Below are 17,753 nucleotides of genomic sequence, written 5' to 3' on the forward strand. Positions count from 1 at the left end.
ACAGAGAAGCTGAAAGGATGGGTCAGCAATGCCATAGAATAGTTATTGGTTACTAATCTGCTAAGAGTACATGGATTTTGGCAGCGTGAATAGAGAAGGTTTTTTTGTCTGTTATTATTCTCTACTTTGTAACCTACTGCAGTCTCCATTTTCCATCGGAATTCTTAAAAAAAAATAGTGTCTGGATGGAAGGTCGTGTAATGCCACTTCCATACGATACCATAAGGTCAAACGGCACGTCATATTCCTTAACTTACTCCTATGAATGTGGTGAAACAGTGCCACATAAAACCATGCAACAACCAACCAGGGCTTGTGTTTAGAGAGGGTTATTAACATTATTACATTTCTGATACCTTAACAAGAATAGCTGAGCTGAGTAAGCTCACAGCTACTAGTGCACCCTTAATGCACCTCAGTGCCGTCGTCACATCTTGCAGTTCTAACATAAAACAAATATTGGCAAAGCCAATAGGTGTCACCTTCGCAAACCTGTGATGTTTTTATTTAATTGTTTTTTCTGCAAGCCAATGCAATAAACATTAATAAGAATAGTAATAACATTACCACAATTAAAATGTGTGCATAAATATGCAAAAAGTAAATAAATCACCTGTCTCTAAAATTAATAAAAAAACACATGTAATGAAATCAGCAATTGAAGTAGCAGATCTGGCATTGAAATGGACCACATTTTAGGGGTTTGTGCGCATATGACAGAGCAAAATATTGTCACAGTGAAGAGAGCCTGTGGCTGAAGTGGGCAGGCCCACTGCAACATGGTGTATGCTGTGGTGGGTGGAAGTAAAGTATGAATGACACTTAATCAGACCAGTGGAGGAAGAACTGACTGAAAGTCACTCTGCACATATAAAAATGCCTACAGTATATTATATTTGTATTTCTTGGAAAGCATGAAGCTAGTGAGCTGTCTCTAGGCCAGAACTAAAAATAACTACATGGAGTTACTCCTTTAAATTTAGTGCTTAAACTACCCCTGTGTCCTGTGCCACAACCATTTAGTGGCCCATGAACTTTTTAAATAGGCTATAACTAAGCATAGCAGTCCACAGAGCTGTTTTGGTGAATAGCACACTGACTGGACTAGGTACTATTTTGACACTGTAGGCGAACACAGTCATGGTCATGTCATGTCATGTCAGGTGCTCTTATATAGCGCTCGACTCACCGGGAGGCATCTCGGCGCTTCACTTAGAGTACTCCAATAAAGGGACCAACCCAGGGAAAGAAGGACCTACTATAGGAAGGCTTTTAACATTTTCCTAAAGGTTAAATAGGACGGAATGGCTCGTAAATAAGCAGGGAGGCTGTTCCAATACTTGGGGGCCAAAAAGGAAAAGGCCATGCCCCCAGTTCTTTGCAGCCTGATGCGGGGCACTTGGAGAAGTTGCAGTGAACAGGATCTCAAAGAACGGTTCGGGGTATACTTTTTTAATTTCCTTTGCAGGTACAAGGGACCAAGTCCATGGAGAGCACGATAAGTCAGGCAACAGATTTTAAAAAAAGCCCTCTGATTAATAGGAAGCCAGTATAGCTTCCTCAACAAGGGACGGGACGGTGAACCTGATGGCATGTTCAGGACCATCCTGGCTGCCGTATTTTGAACAACCTGGAGCTTTTTTAGGGAAGTCACTCCAACTTCTGCCAGAAGAGCGTTTCCATAGTCCAAACGGCTTAGGACTAAGGCTTGTGTCAAGGTTTGGCGACATTCAGTTGGAACAAAAGGTAGAATTTTCCTTAACATCCTGAGCCTATAGTAACAGGATCCTAAGACTGAGGCCACATGGTCTAGCATGGATAAGGTGTGATTTAGTTTATTACCCAAATTGTTCACACACTGTTTAGGTGTTGGAGGCTGGCCAAGTTGGAATGGCCACCAATCCTGCGACCAAACAGCTGCGGCTTTCCCTAGGAGCATAACTTCAGTTTTGCCCGGATTTAACTGGAGACGATTGTCGGTCATCCAGTTAGAGATTGTAATAATTCCTGATACAAAATGAAGTCTATCTGCTTCCGGGTTTGGCCCAATGTTAAATAGCAGCTGAGTGTCATCAGCATACGAGATGACCTCGAACCCCAGAGCTTCCACTGCCTTTGCCAAAGGGGCCATATAGATATTAAACAGGGTGGGGCTAAGGCAGGAGCCCTGGGGAACGCCTTTGTCTAGGGATGTTTTTCCTGCTTGGTGGGGGCCCATGGTGACCGTTTGACAGCGATCTGTCAAGAAGTGTTGGAGCCATTTAAGGGCTAGACCACAGATACCAAAGGATCTGAGCCTCTCCGCCAGCCTACTGTGAGAGATGGTATCAAAGGCGGCGGAGAGGTCGAGTAAGATCAGAATAGCTGATCCGCCCTTGTCCACCGTTGTTCTCAGTGAATCGGTCACTGCAAGGAGGGCAGTCTCTGTACTATATCCTTGCCGAAAGCCCGACTGTGAGGGGTCCAGAATACTATTGGTCTCTAAGAAATAATTTAGCTGCTTGTTGATTTGGGCTCAAGTATCTTACCTAGCAAAGGAAGCAAAGATATCGGGCGGTAATTGGCCAGATCCATAGGATCTGCTGTAGGTTTTTTTAATATCGGACGGACAAAGGCTTCTTTCCATGATAGGGGAATGGCTCCTTCTGAGATAGAGCGATTAAAAATGTTTTGTAGCCACGGGGCTAAGGCGTGGGCCAGTAATGCCATGATCTTAGGGGGGCAAGGGTCTGCAGGAGAGCCTGATTTTGCTGATACTAAGGCCCTTTCCGTATCCGCTAGGGAGATGGGATCAAAATTTTCCAACAAGCACACAGTACTTGCTCTAGTGGGGGGGGGTCGATTAGACAAGGTGAGCTTGCCTGATTCGTTTGAGGAAAATTGGTATACATTTTCTCAATCTTCTCCTGGAAGAAATCAGCCAGTGAATTACATAGGTCTTTGGATTCAATTACCGCTTGCTTGCATACCTCTGGCTCAACGAAGCCTTTTACAATATCAAATAGTGCTTTGGCACAATTTTTTGAGCCCTTAATTTGATTGGCAATAAACAGGCAACCTTGAGGTTTTGGTGGTAAGTCGTCAAGGCTGTTTTATAGATTAGTCTGGATTGGGGAGTTTTTAGTCGTCTCCATTGTCTCTCCAATTTTCTGCAGGACGACTTTTCCTGCCTGGCTGAGTTCAGATGTAAACCTTTTGGCTGACGGCCTCTTTCGGTTTGGACAGGCTTTAGGTTTACTAGCGATAATAGAGTCCAGTGCCCTCCTTACCCCTTCATTAAGTCCTGCCAACATTGACTCTACCCCCTGTTCCTCTGACTGGAAAATGGGTTGGAAGACCGCCTCAAAGGCTTGTAGGGTGAGTTTGTTCCATGGTCTCAGAGCCGTATTACGGCTAACACTAGCCCGGCTGTTAGTGTCCTGTGAGGTCCGTGAGGAGGAAAACTTGATCAGGGAGTGGTCGGTCCATGTGAGGGGCAACGGTGGCTCATACTCTAAAGAGGTGATGTTAGTAAAAATTAAATCTAAAGTGTGTCCCCCTATGTGGGTAGGGCCTTGGATTCTTTGTACTAGCCCAATCTGTGTCATGTCCGAAAGGAGTTTGTTCACCTCCGCCGTGGCAGTCAGTTCACCATGAAAGTTAAAGTCTCCTAAGACTAGGAATTTGTTGGTTGCCAGAGCATTCATAGCTATCAGGTCGATTAACCTATCGGAAAAATCAGTTTTGGGGCCAGGCGGCCGATACACTAAGGCTCCTGACCAGCTCTCGGAAGCAGAGAAGGTTACTTTAAAAACACCAATTTCCAGCTCCTCCTCTGATATGGAGTTCAGCCACGAGATGTTTATGTGGTGTTTACAGGCAATGGCTATTCCACCACCCACCTTTCCTGCTCTATCCAAGTGAATGAACTTATAGTCAGCTGGGATGGCAATGTTTATCGCTGGATAATTAGCGGGTTTTAGCCAGGTTTCTGTCATAAAAATGATTTCAGGCGATTCCGAATGACATGTCTGGTGTAACCGAGCAGAGAGGTCTCAACAGTAACCTCCTTGTCCCTGTCTAATAAGTCTAGTGTAGTTCTAGCTCCCGTGTCTGAACTAGAAGGAGGCTCCCCCTGCCTGGCAATTCACTTTTGTACTCGGCTCGCGCTCCCTGTCACACTCACGGATCTTGGTCACTTGGTTTACCGCACGAATCCACCAGTGTTACTTCAGATCCCGGTTAGTTTCAGATGCACTGGAGCCACCAGGAAAAAATGTGCATTTGTCATCTTCGCTAGTAACCAGAGGTGGATGGGTCAAGATAGTAACAGGGAGAACTGAGCCAGAGCTGAGCCAAGGGTCTGGCTTGACTCTAAGAGCCCGTACCCGAGCCAAGCCCTGCAAATGTTTGACATGTAAAGCATGCACCAGGCATGATGCAAAGATATGATAACATCTCCTCAATATTCAAATCAGTGAAAAAATATTGTTTAAATGTATTTGGTATACCAGATTTTATCACCACATTGAGAAACATTTAAAAAAATTATAGTTTTTAAACCTGAATTTAGAGACATTTTTGCCCGCAACCTGACGACAATTCCCTTAGGGAACTGAACGGGAAGTCTGTTGTCTTGGGTATCCTAAAGATGGCCTAGATTCTTATTACATATTGAGCAGTTAACATATACAACACGGACTCCCTTTAGGAACCTGCTAGTAAATATGGTGCTAACAGCACAGTAGCAATGCTGCTCACTGCCCAGCATGTTAGGATCAGTTAACGCCCTCCACAGAGAACACTGATCACTGTTAATTTTCCACCCCACAATTATAGCCTACGCTTGATGATAAGGACAGTTAAGAGCTGTTAATGCCCGACAGCATGTGGGCAGTAAGACTATTAGTACTAGTTTTACCACTGTATTTAAATGATGCTCTTAAAAATTGTGGAATAACCAGCAGTTACCAATATTAACATTGGTTATGTACGCATCTCTATTGCGGAAGCCTAGTTGCCGAGACACTAGTGACAATGATTAGAAAGAGTGACAGTAAAAAGTCACACCGTGACGGCGATTACTTCAACTGGTTAAGTGCAGGGTAGCAGAATAAAACGTTCGTAAGCCTAGCTACCTGACATTTTTCCTTTTAAACATGGAGCATTGTGGGTTATTTAGGGCTGGAATGAATTGGAAAAAGCTATTCTGGGGATTATACCACAGGATTCCAATGATAAACGGATAGAATAAACAAAATGTAAACTAGTTTGAACTTTATGAACATGTAACTAAGTGGCACCTGTACGATGGACAATTTTGAACGTACATATTTCGGAAAACAATATACTGTTCAATATTTTGTCCATCCATAGTGGTATTACTCATAAGTGAAAAATTTCACTTTTCCTGCCATAAGAAAAGAAGCTTACACTCTTTTAATCAAAGGCCAACCCACAGAGTAGGGCGCTATCCTTCCACAATTGTCCTTCAGCACCTCATCAGGGACATGAGGCGCGTATAAATACGACTACGATACAATAGCAGGATTCTCTTGACCAGCCCTGCCCCAGTCTCTGCTGTTCTAGTCACTTGGGTCTCACAGCTCTTGCACCTCCATTGAGCAAGAGCCATAGAGTGCTTTCGGCCTGTGGTCCAAGGTTGAGTAATCTACTTCAGATCTTCTATTTAGTGACCAATATGAATGTCTCATCATTCAAGAAGGTGGTGGAAACACACGGCTTCAGCCCTTCCCCTCTTTTGGAGCCTTTGTGGTTTTACCTCTGTCTAGTGGTTCGGAACCGAAGGCTGAATGAAGCCGAGAAACCCCTTCAACACGGCTCTTGTAACCAGAGTCAAGGGTGCAGCTGCCGTAAAGTAGCTCTAGATGGAAGCTTAAGGTTCTACCAACAGAAGGTGTCAAGATGCCCATACAAGCATTACATGTGATACTAATTGCTAAATGGGAAAGGGAAGTAAATCCACACTTCACCCGGGATGGGAGGGCATTTTGTATGTGTAATGCCAGGGAAGCTCTTCCAACAATGGCATCTGACGAGACATCAACATCCTTGGGGGTGCGGCAGTGGCATAACACAGGCCCCCGCAGCCCCAGTGATGTGGGGGGCACGAAGCTCCAGGGCCCCCCTCAGCACAGTACTCTGGCCGGAAAGCTCCTTATTGAGTCAGGAGGGGGCCCCTGCATGTGCCTTGCAAGGACCCCGCCCTCAAGTTTCGTTACGCCAGAAGGGTGCGGACTGGGGCCATTGCCAGAAGTGCTGCAGAGCCACTGGGCAGACAGAGGCCTCACCTCTGCCAGTCCCTATGCAACTTCCTTGCCCTATCATAAGTTCTGCTCTGCTCTGGCGGGGCATCTTCGCTAAAAGTGCCCCCCCCGAAAAATGAAAAAAAATTCAGGCACACATAAGGACATTTAATTCATTTTCCTGTCTTGGACTTTCATGCTTTGCATTCAAAATCCGGGAATGAAAAGTCAGTGTTGAGAGACCCATCCTAAATAGGGTGGGCTTCTAATGAGCTGAGGTTGGGGGTCCTCTGGCAGAGAGGTGCCCAGCTAAAGGTCTCCGATGAAGGAATCAGCTAAGGCTCTGATGTTAGAAACCTGGCAGTTGGAGGAGGAGGACCGTGGTTTGAAGTAGCAAGACATATGCTAAGGACCTCAAGCTATAAACGCGCCCTCCTAGACACCAGTGTAGTCGCCTCATGGGGTCCAGACCCTAAACTGGTTAACTCATCACCCTTAGCTGCATTGACACCGACGAGAGGAGCCCTGTGGCTGTGGAGCTTGGAAAAGCTCGTTTCTCAGCCGATCATACATCTTAATGTATCACTTTCCTTAACTACTAAACCGCGAAGTGCTTAGAAACAAGCCAAATCAAATATTAGGCAGTACAGAAAAAAAGAATTGAACATTTCCGTGTAGGCCTCCATACAGGTAGTGTCTAGGGGCTATTTTAGAACCTATGATTTAAACGTGACCACAAGTGTTTACAAATGTTGCCTTGTAGACCTTGATAAGATGTATCGTTCTGTTTTTTTTTTAGATTTCTTGTTTTATATAGTGCAAATTCGACCCAATGGTATCAGTGCGCTTTACATGAGCACCAGTTGCGTTACAGATGGACACATTTATTTTCTTGAACATGGGCAGATTAAGCGATTTGTCCAGAGTCACAGGATGTTGATCGTCCCTGCCGAGACTCGAACCCGATTCTCTAGTTTTTGGGCAGGAGTTGAAGAGGGGCCAAGTCACAAAGTCGTTTGGACCAAGTCGTTTTCATTCAGCCAACTAAGTAGGTGTAGTGATAACTTATTTCATTATATCTCCTACACAAAGCACTTCACAGTCATTGATCAGAAGAAAGACCCAGATCTGCTGTGAATCAAGATATAGATTAGCATCAGCCTGCACGCCAGCACTCAACAGGCACCTTAACCCACTGAGCTATCCTATCAGCTTACTAGAGATATGCAAGGCCATTCCATGACCAATCAACTGTAAGCGAAGTGAGCAGACTCATTTATTTGTTGTTGTGTGAGATTCACATATAATTAATGTAAGCTATAATATATGCAAATGTGTGGCACTGGTTAAAAGGAATGTTAATGGGAAAATGATGTGCTCGCTCTGCAGAATCCCTATTAAATATCTGCAGCAATTTCATGAATATTTGTGAGGCTGAACCTCAGGCAACCTGTTGGCGGACTCAATAGAGCGCCTGTTGTATGGCTGAAGGACTGGGGCAGCAACAGTGGGCAGTGCAATTCTACCCGTGAGAGGCCTATTAGGAGGAGGAACTGGCCGTGAAAGTGACATGAATGTATTGAATTGTGGGCACCTGTCTAGAGTGCACTTTTCCCTCTAAGATACCTTGAGGTTTTTATACTGCACAGATCTAAGCAAATGCTGCTTTCACACAAGAGAAATCTTTATGTGAATAACACATTTGCTATTAATGTATAAAGGAATGTATAAGACATTGCATCATAATTTAAAGAGAGAACATCTATTGAAGAAATGAAGGCAGGATGTAACTTTTCGTGATAAACTTTTTTTGAAATACATTGATATTTTCGTACTTTTATAAATTGTGGTTTCGAAACTTGTCGACTCCCCATCAATTGCAATGCCCTTTTTTGTGGGGGTAGAGCAGCAAAACCCTGCGGCCAATATTTGAATACAAACTGGATGTAGGCTTTCGTCTCTCCGAGGTGTATAAAAATGAGTGATATTAATTTGGAAGAAGGACGACCAACCTAGCAGTGAGCACACATGCATCAAATGGCCAGGCCGTTTCAGGGTTCTATATCCAATCCCGTTTTTACATTCATTGCATTTTAAAACACTTGGGGGTCTCGTCTTTCCAATTCACCTTTCACCAGGAAAAACTTGGGGGAAAGTGAGATGGCAATACTGCTCGAGAAGAGCCGAAACATTCACAATAAGGGTGTGCAAAAGTATGATTCCACATGTTATGCCTCATTTTCAGACGAAAAACTCAGAATGATGCTTGAATTTGGCCCCCCGTTTATACTGCGCCAAAAATGGCGGGACTCAGGATGACCCCCATGAGGTAAGAAGGTCACAGATAATCATATGTACAAATCTTTGTCTTTATGCCCTTGCCAAGGCCTAGAGGCAGAGAGTTCTAGGATACCCTTAAGGCACACCAGAGCAGAGAGGTAGAGCATGTATTTATTGGGGCTTTAATTTCTCACGTCTCATAAGACGTCAATCAATCAATCAATCAATCAAGAGTTTGTAAAGCGCGACTACTCACCCTTAAGGGTCTCAAGGTGCTGGGGGGAGGGGAATTGTGTGCAGGCTCCAGTCCATTAAGGAGGGGTCTGTCGAAGAGCCAGGATTTGAGGTTTCTTGCGAAGATGGGGAGCGATATTGCCTGTCTGAGGTGGAGCGGAAGGGCGTTCCAGGCTTTGGCTGCGAGGGAGGAAAAGGAGCTGCCACAGATCTGGTCTTTCTGGTGCGGGGGACCACTGCGTAGGAGAGCTGGGCTGATTGTAAGGTCCTTTGGGGTGCGTGGAATTTGAGTCGGCTGTTTAGATATGCTGGTCCGGTGTCGTGGAGGGCCTTGTGTGCGTGGGTGAGAATCTTGAAGGTGATTATTGCCTCGATGGGGAGCCAGTGGAGTGTGCGCAGGTGCTGGGAGATGTGGCAGTGTCTTGGTAGGTGGAGGACCAGGCTTGCGGCGGAGTTCTGTATGTTTTGTAGCTTGCGGTTGAGGCTTTTGTTTATTCCGGTGTAGAGGGTTTTGCCGTAGCAGAGTATGCTGGTGACGAGGGCGTGAGTAACGATCTTTCTGTGCTCGAGGGGGATCCATTTGAAGGTCTTACGTAGGAGGCGGCGGGTGTGGAAGCAGGAGGATACAAAGGTGTTGATCTGGCTGTGTATTTTGAGCTCGGAGTCCAGGATGATTCCAAGGTTGCGTGCGTGGTCCATGGGGGTTGGTGGGCTTCTGAGGGCCACCAGGTGTTGTTCCAGGCGTCGAGGTTTGGGCCCATGATGAGTACTTGTCGGTGTTGAGTTCTAGGCAGCTACTTTTCTTCCATTTAGTGACAGCTTCCATGCCTTCTTGAAAGTTGTGTCTGGCGGTGTTGGGTTCATTGGATAAGGAGAGGATGAGTTGGGTGTCGTCTGCGTATGACACAATGTTGAGTCTGTAAGTTCTGACAATGGGGGCGAGCAGAGCCATGTAGATGTTGAAGCGCGTGGGGCTGAGGGAGGACCCCTGGGGGACTCCGGAGGTGGTTGGTGTAGGGTCCAAGAGGAAAGGGGTGAGTCTGACCTGCTGCATTCTGCCAGAGAGGAAGGAGTGGATCCAGTCGAGGGCCTTGTCCCGGATCCCTGCTTCGTATAGTCTGAGTATTAGGGTGCGGTGAGAGACTGTGTTGAATGCCGCTGAGAGGTCGAGGAGGAGGAGGGCTACTGTTTCTCCTCTGTCCAGTAGGGAGAGGATGTCGTCTGTTGCTACGAGGAGGGCGGTTTCTGTGCGGTGGTTTTTTCTGAAGCCGGATTGGGAGGAGTCGAGAATGTTGTGCTCTTCGATGAAGGTGGCGCGTTGGCTGTTGATGGCTTTCTCAATTACTTTCTCTGGGAACAGGAGCAGGGAGATGGGTCTGTAGTTCTTGAGGTCGGTGGGCTTCTTCAGAAGGGGGTTGATCTCGGCGTGTTTCCAGTCATCGGGGAACGAGGTGTTCATCAGGGCGCGGTTGATGGTGTGGCAGAGCATGGAAGCAATGCTGTCGACGGCTCTGTTGAAGATGTGGTGGGGGCAGGGGTCTGTGGGGCCCGAAGTGGATTGACGTCATTGTCTTCAATGTGTCTTCAGTGGTGAGGGCTGTCCAGTTGTCAGTCGTTGGCTTCAGGGTATTGGGGGTGGCTGTGAGGGTTTATTGTGTTGGTTGTCTTCGTCGAAGTTGTCGTAAATTTTCTTGATTTTGAGGTGGAAGAAGGTGTTGAGTTTGTTGCAGAGGTCTTGTGGGGGAGGGATGTCAGTAGACTCGCTGGTGGGTTAGCCGAACTCCTTCATGATGCTGAAGAGTTCTTTGCTGTTGTTCGCGTGTGTAGAGATTCTGTCTTCAATTGCTTTTTTTTCTTGTTTTTCTGATGAGTTGGTGTTGGGCGTTGGTAGTGGCTCTGAAGTCGTCGTGGGCCTCTGTAGGTTTGGAGTTCCTCCAGGCCTTTTCAAGGCGGCGACACGTGCGTCTGGACTCTAGAAGTCCGGTTGTAAACCATCTGCCTTTCTTGGCGTGAGTGTTGTTGTTTTTCTTGAGCATGACTATGGTGTTGGCGCTGTTGGAGATCCATCTGTGCAGATTTCGGGCTGCGGTGTAGGGGTGGAGTTGCTGAGTGAGGAGGTGAGCTGGTCGTTTGTGATTTGGGGCCAGTTTCTTCATGGGAGAGTTCAGTGGTGTGGCTAAAAGTGATGGAGTTTCCTGTTGTGAAGAGGGGGTTGAGGATGTGTCCTGCTGAGTGCGTGGGTTCGATCATGATCTGGCCAATGCCAGGAGGGATGTGGTGTTGGGGTCCTGTTGGTTGTCAAGGTGGAAGTTGAGGTCTCCCAGCAGGGTGTAGTTGGTGGATGCGATGGCATGCGAGCAGATGATGTCCATGATGGAGTTGGCAAATGGTACGTGGGATCCAGGGGGTCGGTAGATGAGGGTTCCCTGGAGGGTGGTGGTAGGGCTGGCCAGTATCTTGAAGTGAAGGTGTTCCATCAGGTCTGTGGGCTCATCGGGGAGTGTGCTCAAGCAGAGGGTAGGTTTGTGGACGATGGCGATTCCTCCTCCTGGGTGGGCGGGTCGGTCCTTCCTGGAGAGATTGTATCCTTGGGAAATGGCGATGACGATGTCCGGTCCCGAGGTGGTGTTGGTCCAGGTTTCGCTGAAGAATGATACGTCCGGGGTGATGCTGTCGTGGAGGTCCCAAATATCGGTGGCGTGTTTGTGGAGTGATCTGACGTTGAGGAGGATGCATTGCAGGGTGTTCAGTTCGGGTGTATTCTTGCGTGTGGGTTGTGCTGGGTCTGTGTTCCCGGTGGTGCTGCTGGTGTGCCGGCAGCGGTGACAGCTGAAGGGTCCGTGTGCGTCGGCTGGTGATGCTAGCTTGCAGTTGTTGCCTGGGTTGAGTGTGTGGCGTGCCGCTGGGTTGTAGCGTTGGCGGTGCGGATGTCCAGGGTTCCTGGCGCTGGTCGCGGAGGGTCACGGATGGGAGCAGACGGGCTTGCCGTTGGGGCGTCTTAGGCCGCCGAGCAGCGGCTGCCCTTAAGTAGGGATTTATTTTACAAAAAACAGTAGTCCCTACATGTGGACAAGATAACATACAAAAAACAATAATCATACACCTGATAAGTAGTATGTCTTTTGTCCAGCCGGACAAGAACATTTATTTTAAATGTTCTGGTTGATAAAGTGAATTTTAAGAACCAAAAAAGATAACAAGTGGGCACAGCCGTGACCCACAACAATCAAGACAAAACAACAAAGAAATGGCCAAAAGGGCAAAGCGAAAATCTGTCTGTATACTTGTGGTCAGTGCTACAGACTCAATCTCTTAAACATAAACATACCATTGCATCAAATAATATAGCATTATCATATTGCATATGGTTTTTTTTAGTCAACGACGTTTCGATGCCTTTTTACATTTGTGACATCATCATCAGGACAAGACTTATCAACATTATTGTTTTGTACAACAGTTATTAACACAATGCCTATTATCGCATTACTTTACATGAAGGAAATGGGAGGCAAGGGGGAAGGAAAAACAGGAAATATATATCAGTTTAGGCATGTTGGAGACAGTTTTTTAAACAACCGAGTGACTTGAGAATTGCGGCGAGTGAAGAGGTGAAGATTGTGACCTAGGCATGCGTGTGGTTGGACGGAGCGGGTAATCGACGAGTGAAGGGGATAGTGATATAAACACGAGTTCAAGGTCTCTATTGAGATCAATGGGATGTGAGGTAGAAATAATTTAATCAATATTGGCTTGCTGGCTAAGCGGTCGTTCTGGTGATCGAATGGAAATAAGTCTAAGGCAGTTGCATGGCTGGGTCGTGAATGACCTGAAGAAATAATGTGACTAGGTCTCTGGATATGACAATAATCGCGGGCGGTGGCAGGAGAAAGAACCGAGTAACCTACATGTTGGTTTCCTCGTAGGTTCAGGAATACTGATGAGTAAACGCTGATAGATGTGCTTTCTGAGGAAAAAAGGTGTGGGGTTAGTGATTCCGGTCGTCTGTCTTAGGCGGAGTGCCGGAGTGAGGGGGTAGGACATATTTACCTTTCACATCAAGTCCAGGGCTTCCATCAGGTTTGTATGGATTTGCCAGGAAAGGAGCGTGATAGCTCAATCTAAACAAACCGAGCGGGGTAGGAGAGTTAGATACCTGCGATGCAGTGTATCAGATTGCTCCTTGCTTAATTACCACAGGGCGAGAGTCACTTACTTGTGATGGCCAGAGCGCTATGGCGAATACGGCAGTCCGATGGGATCGATCTTCCGGTCAGCCAGAGGAACAGGCTTTTCAAGCCACATGGTCCGTGGAAACCGATGAGGGACTTACTGTGACTTGGTATCTGGTGGAGAATGTGCAGCAGTGAGGTGGCCATTTTGGAGTGGTGAAAAGATCATTGTGATTGTGTGAGACTAATAGTGCAGCATGCACTAAGGGCAACAGGTGACTTTCTAAAAACGGTTTTCATTAACATAATGACATATAACAAAGATTACAATAAGGAGGTCCAGTCTTCAAGGCGGTTGAGGCCTTTTCTCATACTGTCAGTTTTTAAAATCCAATGCAGTTCCTCTTTATTGAGCAATTGGGAAAGGTCCGCTCCTCTGGGAGGTGGTTTGATGATAGAAACAACTGTCCAAAGTAATTCTTCCTCGCTGTGGCCTTTTTCATAGAAATGTTCCACAAGTGGTGCATTGGCTGTGTTACACCGGATCCTGCTTCGATGTTGGCTGATTCTTAGTTTTACTTTTTGACTCGTCTGCCCTATATAGATAAGCATGCAGGGACAGAGAATTGCATATACCAAATTCGCAGAGTTACAGTTGGAAAAGTATCTGCGGTCAAATTTAATAGTGCCATATTCAAAAGACTTTCCTTCAATGGTAGAGTCACAATAAATGCAATTCCCACATTTTGAATGGCCTGTTAACGGTGGGAGACCCCATGCATCATTTATAGTAGTTTATAGGGGTTGTATAGGCAGAGATGCTCTTACTAAGTGGTCTTTAATGTTCTTGGCCCGTTTAAAAGCAAACATTGGACGTTCTATTGTCAATTGCCCTGCGTTAAGAACTGGCCAATGTTTGAGCACACTCTTTTTGATTGCATTGGAAGCTGGGGAAAATGTGGTGAAACATATGAGTTTATTTTGATCTTTTTTCTCCTTTGGTTCCAAAAGGGTTTCCCTTGGACAATACCAGGCCCTTTTCAGAGAGCGGCGCACTAACTTGCGAGGGTAGCCTCTATTTCTGAGTTTGCGGCTGAGGGTTTTTGCTCCAGTGAAATAATCCTCTTTGAAATAGCAGTTGCGCCTAATGCGTAGAAACTGGGAGAAAGGCAGGGAATCACGCAAGGCTCTCGGGTGATGGCTAGTGTACTCTAAGAGAGTGTTGCGTTCAGTGGGTTTTCGGTGTAGGGTGGTGGTGAGCCGACCTTCAGTGTGTCTTATTTCTAGGTCTAAGAATGGGATAGAATCCTTACTAGTCGATAAGGTATATTTGAGGCCTCCACTATTGTTGTTAAGCCAGTGTTGGAAAGATGTAAGGTTATCAAGTGATTCAGTCCATAGTAAAAAAATTTCGTCAATGTAGCGTTTCCACATTGTGATGCCATTGTGGAAAGGATTGGACGCATTCAGAATGTTGTTGGTCTCCAAGTAGTCCATGTACAGAATAGCCAGGTTAGGGGCAAAATTGCTCCCATGGAGGTACCCCTAACCTGGCCATAAAACTGTCCTTCGAAAAGGAAAAAGTTCTTCGTCAGGCAAATTTCCAGTAACTGGAGGATAAAGTTAGATGGGACATTATGTGGGCGTGTCTGTGTCTCTAACACCCCTTCAATTACACGAAGGGATTCATATTGGGGGATGTTAGTATATAGTGATTCCACATCCAGCGTGCACATGGTGCTGGATGTGGGATCAAATGGATAGTCTTCGATCATGTTAATCATAGCCATACTGTCTTTGATATAGCATGTGGTATCCGGTACAAATGGCTTGATAAAGAAATCTATATAGTGTCCCAATGGTTCAAGAATTGAGCCTCACCCAGATACTATGGGGCGGCCTGGTGGAGATTGTGGGTTCTTGTGGACTTTCGGGAGGCAGTAGATCACAGGGATGCGGGGAGATTTAATGTTAAGGAAATCAAATTCCTTTTTAGACAGGAAGCCTAGGTCAAGTGCCTCTGAAGTAACTTTAGTAATCATGTCCTGAATCTCAGCAGTGGGATTGCGAGGGAGTCTACAATAATGCTCATGGTTGCTCAACTGACGCATTATCTCCTCTTTATACAGATTGACATCTTGGATCACAATGCCCCCGCCTTTGTCAGCAGGTTTTATTATCAATGACTGGTTGTTTTTCAAGGAGGCAATGGCTTTTTTTTCATCTAACGTGATGTTATAAGGTATAAAAGACCTCTTGTTTTCTAGGTCAGTAAGGTCCTTAAGAACTAGTTTTTCAAAAGTGGGAATCTCTGGCGGGATCATGCCAGTGGTGGGGGAGAATTTGGACGGTGGTTTGAAGGGATTGTTGCCAGGTTTGGAAGGGGAGGGATTCAGAAGGAACAAGCATTTGCAATGCAATAGGTCTCGCATTATGAAAGTTTGAGCTATTGGTCTTGTAAATGACAATTTTTTTATTTATGTGTTGATTTTGAAAATAGCTAAATTATTAGCTTTGTCATTTTCAATGCCAATAGTTATAACTTTCGCACATGTGACGACTATAGCATTTGTAATGCAACATGTTTTGTATTTACGTGACTTAGATGTATTGATATTACAAATAGCAACGGCTTTTAATTTTTTAAAATAATTAATACTTAAATAAAAGTGATTATAATTTATATTGGCAATAGCTTAAACTTTTGTAAATAACGTTTGTGAAGATTATGTTCAGTGTATTTTATTGTGATGAAAATCCAAGAACAGAAGTGAAATAACATCTTTTTGTGACATTTGTAATAAAGCTTGAAACATTGAGAGAACATAATTGAACTAGTTGTTGTTGAATGGTTGCACAGATTGATGCTGTGGTGGTGGTGCTGCTGAGTTTTCTCTGAATCTGCACTCTGAATCTGCACTCTGAATCTGCACTCTGAATCTGCACCCACAATCTGCACCCACAATCTGCACCCACAATCTGCACCCACACTCTGCACCCATAATCTGCACCCACAATCTGCACCCACAATCTGCACCCACAATCTACACCCTGAATCTGCACTCTGAATCTGTACCCACAATCTGCACCCACAATCTGCACCCACAATCCGCACTCTGAATCTGCACCCTGAATCTGCACTCTGAATCTTCACCCACAATCTGCACCCACAATCTGCACCCACAATCTGCACCCACAATCTGCACCCACAATCTGCACCCACAATCTGCACTCTGAATCTGCACCCACAATCTGCACCCACAATCTGCACCCACAATCTGCACCCACAATCTGCACTCTGAATCTGCACCCACAATCTGCACCCACAATCTGCACCCACAATCTGCACCCACAATCTGCACTCTGAATCTGCACTCTGAATCTGCACTCTGAATCTGCACTCTGAATCTGCACCCACAATCTGCACCCACAATCTGCACCCACAATCTGCACCCACAATCTGCACTCTGAATCTGCACTCTGAATCTGCACTCTGAATCTGCACTCTGAATCTGCACCCACAATCTGCACCCACAATCTGCACCCACAATCTGCACCCACAATCTGCACTCTGAATCTGCACTCTGAATCTGCACTCTGAATCTGCACTCTGAATCTGCACCCACAATCTGCACCCACAATCTGCACCCACAATCTGCACCCACAATCTGCACCCACAATCTGCACTCTGAATCTGCACTCTGAATCTGCACTCTGAATCTGCACCCACAATCTGCACCCTGAATCTGCACCCTGAATCTGCACTCACAATCTGCACCCACAATCTGCACCCACAATCTGCACCCACAATCTGTACCCACAATCTGCACCCACAATCCGCACCCACAATCCGCACCCACAATCCGCACTCTGAATCTGCACCCACAATCTGCACCCACAATCTGCACCCACAATCTGCACCCACAATCTGCACTCTGAATCTGCACTCTGAATCTGCACTCTGAATCTGCACTCTGAATCTGCACTCTGAATCTGCACCCACAATCTGCACCCTGAATCTGCACTCTGAATCTGCACTCTGAATCTGCACTCTGAATCTGCACTCTGAATCTGCACTCACAATCTGCACCCACAATCTGCAACCACAATCTGCACCCACAATCTGCACCCACAATCTGCACCCACAATCTGCACCCACAATCTGCACCCACAATCTGCACTCACAATCATTGGCATTGCCAATAGGTCTCGCTTGTGGGACCTTATAAGTATTTAGTTTTGCAGCACAATATGATGAGTGGCATTCTGTGTGTGAGTGGCGTTGCGTGTGTGAGTGGCGTTGCGTGTGTGAGTGGCGTTGCGTGTGTGAGTGGCGTTGCGTGTGTGAGTGGCGTTGTGTGTGTGAGTGGCATTGCGTGGATGAGTGGGGTTGCGTGGATGAGTGGGGTTGCGTGGATGAGTTGCGTGTGTGAGTGGCGTTGCTTGTGTGAATGGTGTTGCGTGTGTGAGTGGCGTTGCGTGTGTGAGTGGCGTTGCGTGTGTGAGTGGCGTTGCGTGTGTGAGTGGCGTTGCGTGTGTGAGAGGCGTTGCGTGTGTGAGAGGCGTTGCGTGTGTGAGTGGCGTTGCTTGTGTGAATGGCGTTGCGTGTGTGAGTGGCGTTGCGTGTGTGAGTGGCGTAGCGTGTGTGAGTGGCGTTGCGTGTGTGAGTGGCGTTGCGTGTGAGTGGCGTTGCGTGTGTGAGTGGCGTTGCGTGTGTGAGAGGCGTTGCGTGTGTGAGAGGCGTTGCGTGTGTGAGTGGCGTTGCGTGGGTGAGTGGGGTTGCGTGGGTGAGTGAGGTTGCGTGGGTGAGTGGGGTTGCGTG

Source organism: Lissotriton helveticus, chromosome 3_1, assembly GCF_964261635.1.
Source record: "Lissotriton helveticus chromosome 3_1, aLisHel1.1, whole genome shotgun sequence".
Lineage (NCBI taxonomy): Eukaryota > Metazoa > Chordata > Amphibia > Caudata > Salamandridae > Lissotriton > Lissotriton helveticus.